Source organism: Psammomys obesus, unplaced genomic scaffold (assembly GCF_907164565.1).
Source record: "Psammomys obesus unplaced genomic scaffold, mPsaObe1.curated_primary_1811, whole genome shotgun sequence".
Lineage (NCBI taxonomy): Eukaryota > Metazoa > Chordata > Mammalia > Rodentia > Muridae > Psammomys > Psammomys obesus.
This window is the reverse complement of record NW_026592118.1, coordinates 9,704,156-9,718,558: the sequence shown is the minus strand read 5'-3', so window position 1 is coordinate 9,718,558 and position 14,403 is coordinate 9,704,156. Positions and strand designations below refer to the sequence as shown.

Genomic DNA, 14,403 nt, shown 5'->3' with positions numbered 1-14,403 from the left:
CATTGTGTCATCTCTTCCAATATAGAAGCGTCCTTAAAAAGATTTTGAGTCAAGGGCTTTCTGTGTAGTCCAGGCTATCCTTGAATTCATGATCCTTTCCATTCAGCCTTCTGAGTTCTGGAAATACAGGTGTGGGCCATCATACTCAGTTTTGAATGTGTCTTTCATTTACTTTTTGCCTAACTGCTTTGGGTAAGACCTTTAGTGCCATGTCTAACAGAAGAGAGGGTGGCCATTCTGTCATGTTCCTTATCTTTGAGGAAAGGTCTTCAACTTTTCCTCATGTTAGCTACCGGCTTGTCACTCTGTTACACAAAGTGGTAGCTATACAAAGTCATGGTCAGGTTAATTGTGGTGTCATGTCAACATGTTCATGCATTAGCTAAATATCTTATTGAGCATCATGTGAACCTTAATTCTGTAGTTTTTATTTGTCAACTATACCTCAATAATGCTGAAAAAATAAAAACCGCTCCTAATTTTATAGCCTATGTAAATTCTACTTGCAACATGGAATGAATTTAAATTTATTTATTAGCCACGTTGCCTGTGAAATGACCGTCCTGGACAAGTCTTGGGAGAGAACATAGTGTGCATACATTTTCTTGGCCCTCAAAATGGATTTCTTCTCTCCTGCCTGTAGGTCTCTGTGACTCACGTGGTCATCTTTCATGAAGGAACACAGAATCCTACCCAGATGCCCAATATCCAGGGTAGCTGACTGAGGCCTGCCCTTCTCACAGCCTTCAGAGTGATTGGCACCGTGTGGGCCAAGAACAGGTATGCCTTATGCACACCTCATGGCAAGGATTGTGCTACACTAGCAACCCTTCACACAGTGCCTTAAATGGGGTGACAAAGAATAGGCAATGACCCTTGATCTGGTACTCTGCTTGCTGCCCTCTGCTGGGCAGAAGTCCCTCATTTGTGTTCACAGCGCTCTCCCAATGGACCTCTCCGCCTGCACCACCTGGGTCCGCACTGACCGTTCTGAGGTAGTGCTTACCTGTGCTCCAATAGAAGCCCCACATGAGCATACCTAAACACCAAGTTAACAATGGCTCAGAAATGCCCAGCACTGGTTTATGCCTTCAGAGGGGCAGTTCACTTAGGTCTGGAATATTCCAGTTACAGGAGCGGTGTGTGGGCATGACATTCATCTATGGATCCCCTCCTGGTTAAGAATTATACTATCCCAGGAATTATACTATCCTGAGGAAAAGTAAGAAGGCGACCAGCAGCTCTGGAAACTTTCATGGCTTACACAAGACCTGCCCAATATTCCTCCCAGGGTAACCACAGCAGGGCCGGGCCTTCCCACCTCAGTGGCAGTTAGTGGAGGCTGGCTCACCTGCACTGTGCAACTTGAGGAAGCTTTGCAGCCTCCGGGGGCCTCCACCATCTGCCAAGAGAGGATGAGAGTTTCTTCTTGCTGTAGTGTTTGTGACGGGCTTTCTAGGACTTGGCTGTTATGCACCATATAATACTATGTGCAAGAGTGTGTTAACTTCAGAAGCTAGGATTTGGGATCCAGTGCTCTCAAGTGTACCAACGTGTCCATCCTTTGATCAGAATCAAGCCCACAAATATTCTGGGTGTGGAACTGGCTCCTCACAGTGTTGCCCGAAATCTGACAATATTTTGGGAATATGTCTGGAATGTGACTCGGTGCCCGCTAGCTAGTCCTGCTGCCTTAGCACGTGCACTGGGCACCATGGGGGGGGGGTTAACAGTACATAGAGGGCCCCAGGGAAGAGCTTTCTTTGCAGTCTGTCATTGATTTGGCTTTCATCTTGGCTGTTCCTGTTCCTGAGTTGCTGGTCCAAAGCTACATGTGGGTTGAAGGGCTGGATGGCAGCTCCAGCCAGAGGCCATGAGGCATCCCTCCTGCTGTGTGCGATCAGGGACGGTAGTATGTGTGATCATGGAGGGCAGGCTGGGGCAAATGATGGGGAGAAGTTGCCTCCCAAATGCACTGTGACTTCTGGCATTAGTGAGTCTAAATCTGTGCTAATGTGTGCATGTGTGAGCATGCATGTATGAGTGTGTCCATGAATATGCATTCATGTAAATATACACGTGTGTGTGAGTCGACACAAGTGCACTGTCTGAGTATGCAATCATGTGCATGCATGCGTGACTATAAGCATGTATGAGTGTAGGCTGTTAGTGGACACTCACATACCTACAACATACATGTGACTATATGCCTATCTATCTATCTATCTATCTATCTATCTATCTATCTATCTAGTATTTTATTATCTATTTATGCACCCACTTATCTCATCTGTCTGTCCACCTATCAGTCATCTCCATGTCCATATTGGCCCTATCTGCATTCTGAGTTTCTTCTAGTTACAAACAGCAGGATCCCCTGCCCTCTTGCCCTCACTGTTTGAAGTTTTGCCTTGCTGGTGACATCTTTGCTGTAGGTCCCCTCTTCGGTCCCTGCCAATGCTTCCTCGGGGGTAATCTGGTGCTGCTCACAGGGTTACCAATGGCTCTGATGAGTACCCCACAAATCACTGACAGGTGAGCAACATGGGTTGAGCTTTGCTCAAGACAGTAGTAGGGCCGCAGGTGGCTCCTGGAGCCTCTGTGCATCAGGAAAGTGTCTGGCTCTAGGAAGCACTGCTGCTTTGAAGTTTCTATTTTTAGACAGCCCACTGCAGTAAGGTCTCAAATGGCCAGCTCTTGCAGAGGGCGGCTGAGGGTCCCAGCTCCTGAGATCCTCAGACCCAGGGCACTGCTGTGTGTGTGGCAAGGACACACAGACACACTGTGGATTCAGGGGTGCCCACTCCAAATGAATGAAAAGAATCCAGAAAGAGGAGAGCATGCTTGGAATGACCTCATCCCACTGCAGGGAGAAAGCTGACGTCTGCTCTTATTTGCAGTCATTTTTCCTCTTTCCTGCAGAACAACCCCTGCTGCTGGGAGAGCACTTGGCAGCCGGCCTCACCGTGGGCTTGCCAAGGCGTTCCGTCACTGAGCATTGCTCAGAGCCCACTGAGGGCCAGCCAGGGAGGGGGTCTCCCAAGTGTGAGTCTAGTGGACACCAGGCCATCTCTTGGAGTACCTGGCCCAGCTGTGACTCTGAATGAGGAGGCAGTGTCAAGTCAGGTCATCAGGGCTGTTTTCCCATGTGCCTTGGAGAAGCAGCAATGAGTTGGCTCTTGGCCAGCCTAGGAAAGGAGTCCTAGGAAAGGAGTCCGAGGAATCGCCACCTGGCTGGGCTCTCTACATGAACCTGAATCATGGTCGTGCCCATTAAGCCAATACACCTCAGTACAGAACTCAGGTGTAGGTGGAGCAGAGGTGGGAGGAGAGGCCCGAGGCCAGCCCAGGTGCAGTATGCCAAAGCTGTAGAGTTCAGGTGCAGGACAGAGGGCTGGCTCTCCTCACTAGCAGAGGCAGACAGGAGCCACCTTAAGTGAGGGCCTTGCCTCGAGTCCCAGAAGCTTTCTGAGGCCATGAGGAGAGTTGCCTGTTCTCTGGGGGAATCACTTTACATTCCCATGCTGGTCAGCCTCTACCCCGTCCGTCTTCATGCCTTTGCAGTTCCTTAGCCGTGCCATTCAGCCACTCTTGTGTGTGGCTTTAGCACAAGACAAGAGTGAAAGAGGCCTCGACTACCTGCCTTCCCAGACTTCATCATCACCACAAAAGACGTCCTTGATGGTCATCTCTCTCCCAGGTACTGAGGGTGCTGCTCTTCTCAGCCCAGGAGAAAGGCGCTCCCTACATTTTCCTCCCTGCTTCACTCCAAAGTAGGTGTACCTGGAGTCACTGCATCCTAGTTTACCTGCTTAAGTTTGTGGGTTTTTAAGGAAAGCTGATTGTCAGTTATCCTACCTATTTATTGAGTGTTAGGCCAGGTTATAGTTAAGATGTGGGGCTGATCGGTAAGGGACATGATTCCCACATGCTTGTAACTATACATTTCATCTTCATCCATAATCTCTTAAAAAAAAAAAAAGAACTGATACTCTAAGATGGAAAAGGCATATAGAACATTCTTATCTGGGACCTGTCGTAAGGCTGAGGAAACACGCTCCACCCTGCCGCTGCTGCTCAATTTCAGCAGTATTGATTTTATTACTCATACTTTATAAATGAGATGCTATTCTTAAAGAATGCAAACATTTGCTTTGTTGTGCTGTTGTCTCGGCCCAGCACAGGACTTTCCTTGATCCATGCCCATTGATTATTGTCGTTGTTTCACGCAGGCAGCGCTTTGACGATCATTGACTGCTGGGCTACAGGCTTTCTGTTTGCAGTTAGAAAATTCAGTGCGAATCTGAACTTGAGAATGACTTGTGGTGATAACCTGCAAAGGGTGCTTCATGTCTTTGGCAACCTGGGGCTCTCCAGCAGATGGCTATGGCTTGCTGGAGCCTTTGCCTGCTCTGAGACCATCTCTGACCCTGAGGCCTTTGCTGTTGCTGTATCTGATGGAGGGTTCTGGACCTCCATCCAGAGTGCCAGTGAGCCACAGGGATGTAGGGACATGGTGCTTACCAGTTCGTATGTTTGGGATGCACTGTGCTGTGATTGTCACCCTGCCCCTCAGGACCTTCCACATCTTTGCCCTTGGAAAATACGGGAGAATTCAGAGGGAAATGGCTTGTTACGACAACAATCTGCTAGTTTCTTGCCTGGACAGCAGCTTCCTCAGCCGCACAGTGGGTCTCCAGCCTTGCTTTGAAGGTCACCCTAACGCTCAGGTGGGATCACCCAGGAGACTGTAGCCTTGGCAGTGGAGCCTGTGCTGTCTGCTCACATCTGTACTTTCTCCTTTCTCCCACTGCTGTGCCTAGGGCTTCCCCAGACCACTCAACAGGGAGTTTCCTACAGTGTTCATCAACACCCAGCAGGCCTGTGGGGCCTAGGGCCTCACATCCAAAGTTCACCTGTCATCCTGTAGTTTAATCTCTGACCACATTTGTCACCTGTGGACGGCAGTTCTACTGGTGATACCCCCACTTCTCCCATCAGATTTATGTTTTCTGGAGCCAAGATGGTCATCCCTGTCCACAGCATTGTCCATCTCACATCTCGCTTGTGCCATTTCACGTCCATGCCAGTTTTTGTCATTATTAGGGAGCAGCTTGGCCCTCTGAGCTGATACCCTCAGAGGTGTGTCTGTCTGCTTCCCTCTCTAAGCAGGTCTTCTGGGCTGCAAGTTCCATATTCCTCCAACTCATTTTCCTTCCTTCTGTGTTGACTGGACTCAAGGTGAAAACCCTGAGCCTGGGCATGACCTCACCTATATCTTTGCCGTCTCCTCTTCTAATTGTAGCTGGAGTCAGCTACTCAGAAAGCCTGTTCAGAACAACCCTCACCCATCTGGCCTTCCCCAATTAAAGCCAAAGCAATTCTCTTACTCACTCTTACAGAGTTCAGAGGCTCTGTTCCACAAGGTCTTGCAGGGCACCAGGATCCTCACCACAGGGCTGTTCTGTGATGTACAAGGTTCACCTGTGGCCATTTCCCAGCTATAGGGAAGGGGCCAGAGGAGGAGAGGACAGTGGCTACTACCCACCAGTGCAGAGGACATAGTGTCTGCTTCCTTAGATGCCTCTGTGGTCTAAGTCGCATGTTCAGACCCAGCTTCAAAGGAGGTGGATGGGTGCCCTCCCTGGCCACGAAACTCCTTGGTCTGCTGTGCATCACTGTGGTGTGTTCCCAAAGCTTCACAGCTCTGTGAAGTGAAGAGCTCCTTAACTCTTGGTTATACAGGCTCAAGGAGCCACATGATCCTACTGGAGGAGTCCTGAGGTGGCGCAGGGCACTGGATGGGTGACAGTCTCCCTCTTCATAGAAAGCCACCAGAATTCAATCACGAGGCTCTGCCCTGATGACGAGCTAATTCCACCAACTCTTAAACACCACAGTGGAGTAAGGTTCCCTCTTTACGATTTCACAGGGGATTCAGACCCAACATAGGAAGCTCAAAAGCCCTTTGGCCTCCTTGCTGTCAAACAGAAAGGGGTGGACACTGAGGAACACACAGTTGAACTGTGAAACCGTAGGGCCCTATTCCCATGCCAGCCACTTCCCACTTGATGTCCAATTTATGAATGGTTCTCTCCCTTCTTTGGGCCACAGTTCTTTGAGAATGGGATTTGGTATGATCTCAGTTGTATGAAATATAACTTCGTATTTTTCTAATGTAGTAGCCAAGTAGAATGCTATTCATTTAAAAGAAGCTGATATCTGGAAGTGGTCAGTGTGTGCTTGTGTCTCCTCTTCCTCAAGTATCAGATTCTGCTGAGAGAATGGTCAAGAAGAAAATAGAGAACATAAAGAAATGAGTTGCGGGGGATGGTGGAAAGGAAGATGGGCTATTAAGACCAGAAGTAGACAGAGCCCCTGTCCCCGGATGGACAGCCTGGGGAGTTCCAGTCATGGATTTTTATCCATGTAAAAGCCAAGTATGGCAGCACACATCTACAACCTCAGTACAGGCGTAGGTTGAATCATGCAGATCTTTGGGGTTAACTGATAACCACCCTAGCCAACTGAGACCAGGTCTTAAAGTGACAGAGATCGAGAAAGATACCTGACATTGACTGCTGACCTCCACACCCACGCTCACGTGTATGCATGCACACATGTAGATATGAACATCTATGCATGTGAACATATACCCCATGCCTAAAGGTGTTTCTTGAGAGGAAGTTGATTAAGAAACAATATATGGAAGTTGAAAGACCTCCAAAGAGACACAAAGACAAAAAGTAATTTTCAGGTAGCAGACTCAGCCATGGAACAAGTTCTAGACCTGTTCCTGTGACTTCAGAATACTAAGGATACAATAACACAACTGGGAATTTTCCAGAGACAAATTGGGCCTCAAATAGTTGGAATTCAGATCAGAATTGGTGTTTTCACAAGCACTCACACCAAGGTCAAAGACAGCATGGACACAGAGAGCAGGTTGATGGTCTGTATCTGATGGCCCTTTTCTGAGAATGTTGCTTGAGGATGTATTTAAAAACAATAAAGACAAACAAGAAAAACACGACAGTGAGATCAAGCTGGAAAGAAACACTTCAGTCAGAACAAGAGGCCAGAGGACTTTGAGATGGTCTTACAAATCACAACTGAATTTTGACAGACTCAAAGAGGAGAAAGCAATGTTGTAGAGGAGAAATGCCCTTTCTTTAATAAAAGAGAAGTCTGCTAGTAGGAGAACTTGAAAGTCACAGGTACTTGGTTCTAAAGCGTACTTATTTTCCACTTAGTAAGACCCAGAGCCATTCGTGAGCTGGCCTAGAAGCCCTAGGACATCACTGCATGCTCACTCTGTCTCCAGGTCTCTGTACTGTTGTCCGCAGCAGGAAGGCTTTTTGTTTGCCAGTCTGTCATCTCATGACTCTTCCTGGCATAAGGTAGGTTTGATCAGAGTGGGTTGAAGGTCTCTTTACTTATCCTGAAGGAAAAACATTTCCAGAACTCACTTCTTACTGCAAGATAGGCAGGGAGGAAGAGTGTCAGCCAGGAGACAGTATAGGTGGGACTGGTGTCAACCAGCTGTTCCCAACTTAGTAAACCTTAACAGAAATGGACGTCAAAGTCATGACCAGGGTAGTGTCTGGATATCTGTGACCTCAAAAAACATTCTGTGTGACTCTGCATAGTGCATTTGAGATCCTCTGACTAGGACTCATGCTTTATCTTCTGAGCATACTGAGCTGGACATCCTGTGGCCTGTACCAATCATTGTCCTGCTTAGCCAGAAGGAAAAGGCATGACAATTGGGCAGGTCTAAGAACACCATGGAAAAGCAGACAGGGCATAAAAAAAGACTTGGGAGGACAGCAGAGAGGACAGACTGAACAACTGATGGGGGTATCAGCACTGGTGGTGTCCTCCCTGGAAGGACAGAAGACTTTAGCATGGGACCCATGGAGGGTGAAATGACATCACACTATTAGGCCCTGATCAGTGACCTCTTTCTATATCTACAATAACATAAGTGTACTCGTTATTTTAAAACATTACTTTTCTTTTAAAAGCAGCCAACCTAGGAGAAAAGCCCAGAATACTTGATTATGGCTCCAAGATAGAAATGCCAAAGTTGTTATTCCTGACAATGTAGATTAAAATGCTAATTGATGGAAGTGAGGGGGTAAGGGAGAGCAGAGGAGGGGGAGGAAAGACAGATCCGCCACCTCCCTGAGCTGCATAGCTGGAAGTCAAAGGCTCTCTTCAAAGTGGAAGAAAGACTTTGCAAAAGTGGGTACCAGAAGAACAGAGCACAATAGCCCTTGTCACTCACTGTTCTTACCTACATACTGTGCTATGCACTAGTACTTGGCTACTTGTATTTAAATGGCCATTGGCTTTGGAACTACTCTTATATTTTTTAAAAATCAAAGGGAGAATGATATTCCAGAATACATGAAAATTATGTGGAATCTAAATTTCTGTACCCATAAGTAAGCTTTACTGGCACGCATCTACACTTACTGGCTGCTGTGACAGGGACCAGAAACCCTTGGATCCTGGTTTCTTGCTAGCCCTCAGAGGTTTGCTGTTCACCAAGATTCACTTATATTTTCTCTTAAATTAACTAGTTTGTAGCATGTAGAGTGTTTTGTCTGCATGTATGTCTGTGTGCCACAGATGTACAGTGCCCGAAGAAGCAGGAAGAAGGCACTGGAACATGATGGTTGTTATCCATCATGTGGGTCCTCTGGAAGAGTTGCCAGTGCTTATAGTAGTTGAGCCATCTCTCCAGCCCCTAACAACCATTTTTTGCTGGTTATAATCTGCTTCCTGCTCACTATTCACAATGGGTTCATATCTTGTTCACATGTCTACATAGCATCTTCTGGGTGAGGGAGAAGGCTCCTGGATTGCTGAGGAAACCCAGAAAAAAAGTGTGTCTCATACACTTTCTACAGCTCCCGCTGGCTGCCATGTAGAAGGCAAAAGGATTAGAGAGTATCTAATCCTTATCTGCAGAGTAAGTGCAGCTGGTTGTGAGACTTCTCTTTGTTCAGAGTACGAGGGCTGGGTGCTGGGTGAGGTTCTCCCAGGGTCCAGGATCCCCTGGGTGGGTCTCTTACCTGCAAAGGGTGCTTTTGCCCTCACTCCTGGGCTGGATCAGCAGCGCCAGGCCCCAGGCCCAGCCTCCCTTCAGGGCTTAGCACTAACCTGGTTTATAAATATTACATGGAACTGCTCATGCACAGCTGGGGAGAATGACCCCATTGTGGGCTGTGCAGGCCTCACATTCATTAACTTTGGGTTTCACAGGGAGCAGTCCTGGGTCCTGGCACGGCCACCTGAGGGCTACGATCTTATCGGGACAGGCTGAGCTCATGGGCTGGTAGCAGGGCAGAAGGGTGGGACAACTTATCAGCTGGTTGTGGCAGCAGGTTTTCTGAAGTCCACCAGGGACAGGACACGCCCTGGGGAGGGATCTTAGGAACCCATGTTGCAGGTGGTACGTTTCCTAGAAGGGCTGGTTTGGGGCAGGGATACTTGCCTTCCCAGGATAGAGCATCCTCCATCTTCTAGAGCTCTCTTTGTCTTGTGAGAACTTTGAGGATCCACATTTTCTGTCTGTCTGCCTGTCTGTCTGTCTCTCCCCTCCCTCTCCCTCTCCCTTCCTCTCTCTCTCTCTCTCTCTCTCTCTCTCTCTCTCGGGTGTGTGTGTGTGTGTGTGTGTGTGTGTGTGTGTGTGTGTGTGTGCAGGTGTGTGTGTGCAGGTGTGTGTGTGCAGGTGCATATGTGTGTGAGTACAAGTGCATATGGAGGCCAGAGGACAACTTTGGGTATTGTTTCTGGGTACTGTCCCCTGTTTTTTGAGAGAGTCTCCATTAGGCTTGGAGTTTACCAAGTAGGTTAGGCTGGCTGCTCATTGAGTCCCAGATCCATGCTTGTCTCTGCCTCTGTAGTGCTAGAATTACATGTGCACATCATTGTACCTGGCTTTTTTACATACATTTTGAGGCTAGAACTCAGGATTTTCCCAGCCCGACATTGATAATGTTAACACAAGATACAGGATGTTCTCTATGGTGATTTAGGGCAATCATGACTTTCTCTGTTACCGTGCTGGTTAGTTTTTGTCAACTTGACACAATCTAGAGTCATTTGGAAAGCGGGAACTTCAGCTGAGGAATTGCATCTATCAGTTTAGGCTGTGGGCGTTTTTCTTGTTTAATCATATGGGAGGACATGGCCCACTGTGGGTGGTCCTCCCCTAAACAGGTGGTCCTGGATTGTATATGAAAGCAGGTTGAGCAAGCCACGGAGAGTAAGCCAGTGAGCAGCACTCCTCCATAGTCACTGCTTCCGTTCCTGTGTCTAGGTTCCTGCTTTGAATTCCCGCCCTGGTGTCCCTTCATGGTGGAGTGAGAGATTGGGGGCATTTTTTTTTATTTATGATTGATGTGGGAGGGCCCACCCCACTATGGGAAGTGCCACGCCTGGGCTGGTGGTCTTGGTGCCATAAGAAGATAAACTGAACAAGCCATGAGGAGAAAGTCAGTAAGCAACATTCTTCCATGGCCTCTGCATTAGTTCCTTCCTGCAAGATCCTCTTACAGATGGACTCTTAACTGGAACTGTAATATGGAACCGGCCCTGTCTTCCCCAAGTTAATTTTTGTCATGGTGTTTTATCACATCATTAGAGAATCTCACTAGGTAAGACAACATGCTGTATATGTTTTGTTTGAGTAGTGATTGATGTGGGAAGGCCCAGCCCACTGTGGGTGTCATCATCCCTAGGCAGGTAGGCCTGGTATGTATAAGACCAGAGTGAGCTGAGAGTGAGCCAGAGAGCTAGTCAGCAAGCAGTGTTCCTCCATGGTTTCTGCTCCAGGTTCCTATGTTGACGTCCTTCCTGCCTTGGCTTCCCTTAATGGTCATGGTGACATAAGTGAAATAGAAACTATTATTTAAAGCAGCAGGACTTCTGTATGCCTTAGGAAGGAGGCAGGCTTAGAGAAGAAAGCCCTCAGCCTGGGAATGGATAGTAGTCTATAAGTTGGGCCTGGAACACTGCTTACCACTGTCCTCATTCCATCCCACCCACTTAGTTGATGACAGAGGCATTGATGGCATTTGAAGTCATGTTTTTTGTTGTTGTTTTTTTTTTTTTTTTTTTTTTTTCTGGTATTGAAGCATTCCAAGGCATGGTCCCTGGCTTTCCCCAGCTGTTGCCATTCTAGTGTGCTCTTGTTTGCCATTCCTTAGAGCCATATGTGCCTTTAGACCACCCCTCCATGGAACCCCACCTTCAGCAGCTCTAGACAGTGAGCTCAGGAGTCTTAGATGGACTATGACCCCAGGTAGAAACCCTTTTCTTTCTAGATCAGCTAAGTCCTGAGGAGCCAGGCATTTTGGAGGGTCATCCCAGACACACCCTGTCCCTAGCTAGCAATTGCACATATTTTATTTACAGATTTCCATTTCCGAAGTTGAGAGGATAATGTTATTTTTGTCCTGAAAATTTCAGCCTTCCTATTAATAACAATGCAGACCCACAGCTGTGTCCTGCCTCTGCTCGTGGATCGATCGCAGGATATAGCTTGTGTTACATGTGGGCTTTCTTTACTGATAACATTCCATTTAGGTGAGTTTAACACTGTTTGGTTATAATTGTTTTGAAGTATCTGAGAAATGACTTGATGTCTTTAAATACCCCTGGTTCCATCATGCAAAAATGAGTTGCAGTAATCTTAGCTCAGTTTTGGCGGAATGTCTCCCCCTGTCTCTCCATCTCTGTCTCTGTCTCTTTCTCCTCACTCTGTTGCTTGTTTACATGTGTGCATGTATGTGCATGCCTATGTGTTCTCATGGGTGTGTGTGTGTGTGTGTGTGTGTGTGTGTGTGTGTGTGTGTGTGTGCCTGCACTGCAGGTGCACAGAGATGAGAGGAGGGCACCAGGTGTTCTGTTCTGTCACTCTCTGCTGTATTCCCTTGAGACAGGGTCTCTCCTTGAACTTGGAGGTTATGTTTTTCAGCCAGGCTGGCAGATAGCAAGCTGCAGAGACTGTCCTATGTCTGCCTCCCGCAGCACTGAGTGTGCCCGGCTGTGCCTGACTTTCCACACAGCTGCTGGGAATTCAAACTCAAGTTCTCTGCTGCTGAGCCACCTCTTCGTCCCAGAGAATGAAATTTTAGAGGTTAAAAATGAGAAGAACCGAGGTGCAGAGGGATTAAAGAGCTCAGCAGAGTCAGCGCCAGAACCGAGACACCCTGCTTAACCTGGGGCCTCTTTGAAGGCCAGCTTTGCAGAGTGCGCTGCTGTCTTACAGGGGAATCTGTCCGGTGGCTCCTGGTCCACCATCAGGAGTTCAGTGATTAAGTCACTGCCTAGAGCGAGATCCTTTGGGTGACCTGGATTTCCTGCAAGAGGCTGTCCCAGCAGCTCCTTCATGGGCCTGTCATTTAACACAGGGTAACCTCTGCTGGCACTTACCCAGCTGTCCATGCTGTGATCTGTACTGGCATCTCCTCTGTGCACAGGGCTGGAACAGATCGACTCTGCTGTTGGATCAAGGGGAAAAAAAACACACACTTGAGGAATCTAATTAGACATTTAAAAAAATAGCAGTCCCTGCATACTGTCCCCCGGGTCCGTCTTTGTGCAACCCCGACAGGAAAGGACCCTGGAAAGCAATCTGAAAATCTGCACAGGCAAGTGCTGTCACCAGGCAGCGCTGTATTGATCCTGCATGGTTCCTATTGATTTTGAGTCACCTCTGTGATTTAGTCACGTTTTCTTTCCTAATTATTTGCAGTCTTTTCTGCTATTGTATGCCATGACGCAGAAGCAGCCATGTAGTAGCCTCTGAGCTGGTCAAACCAACTGTGTTTCCCAGTGGCATTGTTTTAAAGAAATCAAGGTTCCAGCGCGGGGCATTGGTGGACAGTGTCACAAAGACTGTCTAGTGTCATGTGAGAGTGTCGGGCGTCAGCCTCCAGCATCAGAGCTGTGTGGGCCAGCAAGGGATCTGAGAGGATTTGTGCTTCTGCTGTGATGCTTTTGGTCTCATGCTTCTCATTCCTCACCCCACCAAGCACGTGCCAGTTCTTAGGTCAGAATGGTTGGAGGGAGAAGAAGCATCACGGGGTCATATTGTGGCTTTTGTGAGGGGATCAAATGGGGCTTGCTGTTTCATGTCATTGGAACCATATATACTGACTTCTACAGGACAGAATGAAGAGAAATCACAGTGTTGAACTGGTATTCAAGGAGAGAACTGTGAGACTTGCACAGCAATCCCAACAAGGACATCAAAGAGGCCAAGCTGATGGCTCAGTGGGTAAAGGCACTTGCTGTCAAGCCTGACAATCTAAGTTGGATCCCTGGAACACACATGATGGAAGGAGAGAACTGACTTCAGCAAGTGGTCCTCTAGCCTCCACATGTGCACCATGGCACATGTGAATAGGGACGCGTGCATGTACACACACAGAGACACACAAAAATCTTGAAAAGGACATCAAAGGTTTTTAGGAAGATGTTTAATGTAGTGGTGAGATGTCAGTTATGAATGGTAGCAAGCAGTTAGCAGATACTGGCAGAGCTGGGGCCGGCAGCTACTGGTGGCTCAGAGACTTGGGCTTCTGGTGACAAGAACCCTCTGAATTTTCACCCACGTACGCTGCTTTTGTGCTTTCTGTCTGTGTGCAGACAGAAAACAGGTCTCATGTTCTAACACAGATCTTCTTGTGCAGTTGATGATGATCCAGAGTCTGGGAACTGGAAGTTAAGCAGCATTGTATTTAGAGTCTAAAACTGGACCTTCTTGGGCAGGAAATTTTCTTTTTGCTTTAGTTTGTTAAGATACAGAGAGCTAGAGAGTTATGAAGAGTAGAGAGGTGAGGAAGAGAAGAAGAAGAAGGGGAAGAAGAAAAAGAAGCGGGGAGGGATGGCTGGAGGGAGGGAAGGGAGGAGGAAGGGAGGGAAAGCAGCCAGTGCTCTCTGTGAGTGTCAGTAAGGACTGCCCTGGGAGTCCAGACCTCCCACAGTTCAGCTGCCTCCCTGTTCTGGTACCTCCATGACTGTTGCTTCAAACACAGCAGTGCATGTGTACCCCTAAGTTCTCATCTCTTTTTTTCCCTTTGGTTCCCTCAAATAGAAGGAACATAGTCTCCATCTCCATTCATTGAGGTCAAAGATCAGAGGTCAGAGTCTGGCTCAAATGCCCCATCCACCTTGACTAGAATCTTTGGCCTCTGTTCCAAGAACAAGGAAGTTGCATTCCCCAGGAGAGCAAAGTCTTTCTTTTATTCTTTTGTTTTCTTTCTTTCTTTCTTTCTCTTTCTTTCTTTCTTTCTTTCTTTCTTTCTTTCTTTCTTTCTTTCTTTCTTTCCCCTTATTTCCTTCCCTCCCTCCCTCCCTCCCTCCCTCCCTCCCTCCCTCCCT

The 14,403-nt window shown here is 47.7% G+C and overlaps 1 long non-coding RNA gene across 1 annotated transcript in view; it reads left to right on the top strand.

Annotated features, from left to right (window-relative positions):
• Nucleotides 1–14,403, top strand: part of LOC129680914 (uncharacterized) — a 144,042-nt gene that overhangs the window by 42,210 nt on the left and 87,429 nt on the right. The window contains exon 3 of the long non-coding RNA XR_008720756.1: nucleotides 644–780. This is a non-coding gene — a long non-coding RNA (uncharacterized LOC129680914). The remainder of the gene's footprint in view (nucleotides 1–643; nucleotides 781–14,403) is intronic.